Below are 7,340 nucleotides of genomic sequence, written 5' to 3' on the forward strand. Positions count from 1 at the left end.
CATTAAAGTACATGCAAGGAAAAGTAAATCTTTCCACCTCTGCCCTCAGTTCCCCATTCCCTTTCCCAGAAGCAACCAGTTACCAGGGTCTTGTAGGTACTGCACAGATAATCTACGCATGTGTATATTTCTCTATGCATATGATGTGGTTTGAAGGAGGGCTCAGGAGCCAACAGCCCAGAAGGAATTCTTGAGACATTGGCATAATAAAATGTCTATTATGGTTCTATTATAACAGGGGGACAGGACCCCTGAGCAGAGAGAGCTGCCTCGGGATTGTGAAGGCAATTGATTTTTATACTTTGGAGTTGGGGGTGGGGTGGGTAAAGACCAGATGAAGTTTCCAAAAGGATTTTCTGACCTTAGAGAAGATTTACAGGAATCTGGAGGCCTGACTAGGATCAAGCTAAGATTTTTCCCTTTAGCAAGGCATTAACATAAAGACGGGGAGTTCCTCGAAGAATGTTATACTCTCCCTGTCTCAAGTGTTTGTCAATGGGCTTTAAGTATAAGGAAATTTAATTTTATCTCTAGTTTCTTTTGCCTTGTTCCCCACATCACTTACATACATGTCCTCCATTTTTCCTTCCCCAAACACCACATGTTACACACATGGCTCTGTACCCGAGTCTTTCAATTAACATAACTTGGAGCCCCTGAATGAGTCCAAAAGTGAGGCGCTATGCAAGATTCTATGGTTGGGCTTTAACGTGCGTGCTTTCAGCTTTTTGACAACTTAGGCAGGAGTCCCAGCTATGGGAATTATAGATGCATTTCCGGCCTCTGCCATGCACCGGCTGTTCCTAAACAAAGGGAAAAGGTTTGTTTAGTCTCCTCACTGGAGTTGGGCAGGATGGTGATGCCTGAGACTCCTGACTCAGCCACGTGGAGCCCATCCCCCCAGCAGTGTGTGCGGCTCTTCCCTGAAGCACCGAAACTTGAGTAGAACGACTGGCCTGTGTAGCGTGGCCTCTTTGAAAGCCAAGGCTGCTTTTGCATCAGTGGGGGTTCCCTGGGGCCTCACCAAATAGGTAGTGGTGATGCTTGTTGCCCGGGAGGCCACGTTCAGGCAGACAGGCTAGAGCAATGGAACATGGAAAGGGCCCACAGTTAGCACTTAGCTGAATACAAACAGGCCCATCAGGCAACCCACTTCAAAATAACCCCCTCAAAGTATTCATAGGCTGTAACTAACCAATGGACGGACTATTTACAACTAGGCACTGTTACCAAAAAAGGGAAAATACCAAAAGTCGCCATACCTCCTTACTTCCCCCCCTTATTTTTTTTTTCAACATTAAAAAAACTTTTTGGGGGCACCTGGGTGGCTCAGTCGGTTGGGCGTCCGACTTCGGCTCAGGTCATGATCTCACGGTTTGTGAGTTCGAGCCCCACGTCGGGCTCTGTGCTGACAGCTCGGAGCCTGGAGCCTGCTTCGGATTCTGTGTCTCCTTCTCTCTCTGCCCCTCCCCAACTTGTGCTCTTTCTCTCTATGTCTCTCAAAAAATAAATAAATGTAAAAAAAATGTTAAAAAATAACTGTTTTGAGAGAGAGAGAGAGAGAGAGAGAGAGAGAGAGAGAGCATGTGCACATGAGCAGGGCAGGGGCAGAGGGAGAGATCCCAAGCAAGCTCCGACACGGGCTTGATCCGACAACCCTGGGATCATGACCTGAGCCGAAATCAAGGGTCAGATGCTTGGGGCGTCTGAGTGGCTCAGTCGGTTAAGCATCCAAAGTCGGCTCAGGTCATGATCTTGCGTTCGTGAGTTTGAACCCCACGTTGGGCTCTGTGCTGACAGCTCAGAGCCTGGAGCCTGCCTCGGATTCTGTGTCTCCCTCTCTTTCTGCCCCTCTACCACTCATACTCTGTCTCTCAAAAAATAAATGTTTTTTTAAAAATTAAAAAAAAAAAGAGTCAGATGCTCAACCCAACTGAGCCACCCAGGTGCCCCTCGCTTTCCCTGCTTAAAAGAAGCCCCCCTCCCACTCTCTTTGCAGACAGAGTCTCCTCCGCTGTCCTGCCCACCACTCCCCTGTGGTGGATTCAATAAAAATCTCCTTTGTTCTGCCTCAGGTGAAATCTTTCACCTCTCATGCCACCAGCTTCGGCCCATCATTACCCCACATTTGGGGGCCCCAATCCAACCGGAGAGACACCCCATTTAGGCAACGACAGAAGGTTCTTGGTTCATCATGAAAATGAAGTCAAGGACATGCACGCAGCACAGCGGATGGGTGACACAGGTGGAAAATTTATTAAAGCGAAAAGTACACTCTTGAGATTGGAGAGAGGCCAAGCTCAAGAGAGAGAGAGCTGCGTGCCTTTGGTGGTTGTGATGTGGAAGACGTTGGGGTTTGGAGTCAATGGCCAAGAAAGAATTCTTGAGATGTCTTCAGTGCAAAAAAAGTGGTATATTAAAGCACAGGACCAGGACCTGTGGGCAGAAAGAGTTGCCCTGGGGTTGTAAGGGGCAGTTGATTCTTTTTAATTTTTTTTTTTTAACGTTTATTTATTTTTGAGACAGAGAGAGACAGAGCGTGAACAGGGGAAGGTCAGAGAGAGAGAGACACAGAATCCGAAACAGGCTTCAGGCTCTGTGCTGTCAGCACAGAGCCCGACGCGGGGCTCAAACTCACGGACCGCGAGATCACGACCTGAGCTGAAGTCGGCCGCTTAATCGACTGAGCCACCCAGGCGCCCCAGGGGCAGTTGATTCTATCCTTGGGGGTTGGAGGAGGGAAAGGCAAGGTAAGTTTCCAAAAGGACTTTCATATGCTAAAGAGGCCCAGCGAGGGTCCAGCTAAGGTGGTTTTTCTCTCTAGCAAAACATTAACATTAAGACAGTTTGGAGTTCCTGGAGGAATGACCTACTTTGCCAGCCTTTATAAGGAAATTTAATTTATCTGCATTTCTTTCTGCCTTTGTTCCCCACATCAGTTGTTTCATTATCTTTTTTTTTGACTGTTGTTAACTAGGGAATGGAATATGTGTTGCCTGAGGTGGGAAACAGGGTTTTGCACTTTTGCTTCGTAATCTGGTCAGGGGTTTCCTGTCTTGGCATCCGCCATCTTGGGCCTGTCTGGTTTGATCCGGCTTCCTGGGGAGTGTTTCCCCGGACAGGCCTCTGACTTTCCCACAGCTGGCCACGACTTCTTTATTGCTGGCCTCCGGGTGTCCTGTCAGAGCCTAACTAACTGTCTATGCTGACCTGCAGACTACCCTTTTCAGGCCCAAAACACACGCGACCCAGCCATTTTCTTATTTCTAGGCAAGCCTCGCAGATTCTATCCTGAAACTCCGCAGAAGGCTCATCACACTTTTCCTTGGACCTGGGGCGACAGCAGCCTGGGTTCTGCCTGACGGCAGAGAGGGGACTTGTTTGCTCCCGCAAAGAAGGTCTGTGTCCCTGCCCCCCGAATTTCCCTTCTGCATTCCACCAAGGATCAGACTTCGGAAGATGCTGACCAGTCTGGGTAGCACAGGCCTATCACCCTACTAATTCTTTGTGCTCTCCATAAAGCCCTGAAATATTCTGACCAACAGGGAGGGACTCATTTCAAGGTGCACAAAGCGCTGAGGAATTTGCCCTTCTCCCCGACTGGCCCAGGTTTCTGGCGTCTACTCAGAAAGCAGCTAGCGGAATGGGTAGCCTAGGAATGCTAGGTTAGTTGGTCTGGAACAAGGGTGAAGAAGAGCAGTCGACCACTTTGGGCTCAGGATAGAGAAGAAAGCAGGGCCACTGAGGGAGCTGTAGTTATTCCTTCCGTGCTGCTGTTTGGCTGCTGTTTCGCCATGTACAGCCGCAATGGCCGTATATCCATTCTCTGCCCTATTGTGCGTTGCAGGGACACGCATTTCCCAAGCTTGCAAAGCAAAAGCCAAATTTCTTAATATGTCTCACAGGGAATTCTACTGCCCCCTAGCTCACGCTGATCCAGTCACAGGGGTCTTTTTGCTATCTCCGGAACACAGTAGCGCCTGCCACAGGACCTTTGCACTTGCTGCTGCGCTTGCTGGAAGCTGGGCACCCAGATAGCTACAGGGCTAGTTTCCTCACTTCTTGTAGGTTTTAACTCAAAAGTCACATTCTCAGGACCCCTTCCTTGGCCGTGCTGTCTAAAACTTCCCATGCCCCCCCCCCCACACACACACATATCGCTGACCTTTCCTATTCTGCTGCCCTCTTTATTTCCTCTTAGTATTTGTTATCACTGAGCATACTATATATTTGATCTTGTTATTGTCTGTCTCACCCACTGGACCGTAAACTCCATGCAGGCAGGGATTTGTTTTTGTCTCTCGTTGTCATTACCGAATCCCCAGGGGTTAGAACAGTACCTGGCACTTAGGCACTCTATACATATTTATTTAATAAAGAATGTATGATGGCATTGTTTGTCCTGGCAAGGAGTACGTGCCAGCCTGGTATCCATCATGGGGGAAGGGGAAGTAAAATGGGTGAGTGCTCACTATAAAATTATTTACAGTAGTTAGAAACAAAGGACTAAATGTGCGTACAACCACGTGGGTAGACCCTAAAGTTACAGTGCTGAGTGTTACACACCTATCAACTGCACACTTTACAAGGATACATACAAATCCAAGATACATATCGAACACATTAGAGGGGGTGGGAGTAAGGAATAGGGATAAAGGAAAGAAGATTAAGACAAAAATAAAGAGTTTTGTACCCATACATGTGGACAGAGGGCAATGAATTGAGATTAACACTGTACCTGAGGTCCGCCCAAGAACTACTTAATGTTGTGAATATATGTTTTTGTTTCATACAAACTTTTTTTTTTAAGTTTATTTATTATTGAGAGACAGAGAGAGAGAGAGAGAGAGAGAGAGAGAGAGAGCATGAGCATTGGAGGGACAGAGAGGGGGGAGACACAGACTCTGAAGCAGGCTCCAGGCTCCGAGCTGTCAGCACAAAGCCCGATGCGGGGCTGGAACTCAGGAACCGTGAGATCATGACCTGAGCTGAAGTTGGATGCTCAACCAACTGAGCCACCCAGGTGCCCCTTGTTTTTGTTTTGTTTATTTTAGAGAGAGAGAGAATGAGACCGCATGAGCAGGTGAAAGAGGCAGAGAGAGAGAGAGAGAGAAACAGAGAGACAGAGAGAGTATCTTAAGCAGGCTCTATACTCAGCACGGAGCTCAGGACCTGAGCCGAAATCAAGTCAGATGCTCAACCCACTGAGCCACCCAGGCACCCCAAAAGGTTTTTAATATTTAAAAAATAGTTTTTATGAAGGAAGTGGCCTACAAACGTCCAGGTGCCTATGGCCAATGAAAATCACAATATAGATCTTCTACAGTTAAGACAATGAGCATATTCATCACCCCCTTCAAATTTCTGTGGGCTCCTTTTTATTTATGTATTTAAAGTTTATTTATTTTGGAGCTCATGCGTGGCTCAATCAGTTAAGCTTTGGACTCTTGATTTCAGCTCAGGTCATGATCTCATATGGGGCTCTGTGCTGACAGTACAGAGCCTGCTTGGGATTCTCTCTCTCCCCCTCTCTCTGCCCCTCCTCTGCTCATGTGCTTCCTCTCCCTCTCTCAAAATAAATAAATAAACCTAAAAATAAAATTGAAAGAAATACATACACATTAAAAAAGTAATAAGAATACACAAAATACATTTGAGAGAGAGAGAGAGGTAGGGGCAGAGAGAGGGAGAGAGAGAATTCCAAACAGTGCAGGGCCTGATGCAGGGCTGAACCCATGAACCGCGAGATCATGACCTGAGCTGAAATCAAGAGTCCGAAACTTAATCAACTGAGCCACCTAGGCACCTCTGGGCCCCCTTTTAATCCTTATCACCTGCTATCCTCCCATTTCCCAAGCAACCTCTGATCTGCTTCTGTCATTATAGTTTTCATTTTCTAGAATTTTACACAAATGGACTCCTATAACCCTCTTTTTTGGTTGGGCTTTCACTCGGCATAATTATTTTGAGGTCCATGTTGTATCACTAGTTCACTCCTTTTTGAGGAGTATTCTTTTGCATGGGGATACCACAATTTACCTTCATCTGCTCATTGGCATTTGGGTTGTTTCCAGTTTCTGGCTATTACAGATAAAGCTGCTATGAACATTTGTAGACAAGCCTTCATATGGGCATTTATTTTCTTTTTGCTTGGTAAATACCGAGGATTGGAATGGCTCAGTCGTATTTTAGCAGTTTGACTTTCAAAGAAACTGCAAAGTGGACTTTTACATTCATACCAACATGTATGAGTGTATCGATTCCTCTGCATCCTGGACAGCCTGATACAGCAGGCGTTAATAACAGCATATAGTGAAATCCCAGCGTGTTTTTGATTTGCGTTTCTCTGGTTAACCACGTCGAACACCTTTTCGTGTGAGCATTTGCTACTCCTCTGTCTTCTCTGGTGAGGTGTCTGAGGGAGGGGTTGGATTGCGAGCATAACTCTTTAATGAGAAGAAAATGTCTCGTTTTCACCTGGTTGAGAACCGAGGGCCTTAGGATCCCCGTGGGGAGGGGCAGAGAAGAGGGAGGGAGGAGATCGCTGTCGTCGACTGAGAACCGGCGGGGTGGGGGCAGCGGACACGGGGGAGGGAGCCCAGTGAAGGCAGGTTGGGCTGGGGGCCCGGCTCCTGGATCCCGGCACCCGAGAGCCGGACCGTCGCCAAGCACTGGCTGGGTCCCCGCACAGCTTTGGCAGATTGTCCGCAGGAGGTGCGACCGCCGCGGCCCCAGCCGAAGGGGGCGGAACCGAGCAGAGTCTGAAGCACAGCCTGCTCATCGGGGGTCCGCAAAGGAACCGAGGGGCTTCGCTCACTGAGCAGCCAAGAACGCTCTCCCTTTCCCGGCCGGAAAAGGACCCCGCAGCGGAGCGCGCCGAAGGGCTGCGGCGGTGCCTGCTGACCCGCGCGGGGCCGAGCCACCTGCCCAGCCGCCTCCGGCTCCCCGGCGCCGGTAGTGTCCCCGCGGGCTCGGCGGACTCCTCCGCAGGACTCCCGACGGGGGTGGGGGTTTGTATAAAAAAAAAAAAAAAAGTACGGTTGTTTCCGCCCGGTTTCGAACCGGGGACCTTTCGCGTGTGAGGCGAACGTGATAACCACTACACTACGGAAACCGGCCGGCAGCGGGTGCCTGGAAATCCGCCTTGGAGCTCTGCGGCTGGGAGCCGCTGGCCGGCCGGCCGCCGTGAACCCGAGTGCGCCTCCCCGGGGAGCCCCCGGCCCAGCGGGCCCCCGCAGGTGTCGCCGGGGTGGAGAGTCGCAGTCTGCGGGCCAGGGCCCCGCAGATGCTGGCCGCGCTGGCGACGTGCGGTAACTACAGGTGGGAAGGGACAGGTGACG

At 49.4% G+C, this 7,340-nt stretch overlaps 1 non-coding gene across 1 annotated transcript; it reads right to left on the reverse strand.

Moving 5' to 3' along the window:
- Window positions 1-7,041: 7,041 nt before the first annotated feature.
- TRNAV-CAC (transfer RNA valine (anticodon CAC)) lies at window positions 7,042-7,114 on the reverse strand. Its single transcript has one exon. It is a non-coding gene; the product is annotated as a tRNA-Val (tRNA).
- Window positions 7,115-7,340: the final 226 nt, after the last annotated feature.

This window comes from Puma concolor, chromosome E4 (assembly GCF_028749965.1).
Source record: "Puma concolor isolate L17-30 chromosome E4, mPumCon1.1.hap2, whole genome shotgun sequence".
Classification (NCBI taxonomy): Eukaryota; Metazoa; Chordata; class Mammalia; order Carnivora; family Felidae; genus Puma; species Puma concolor.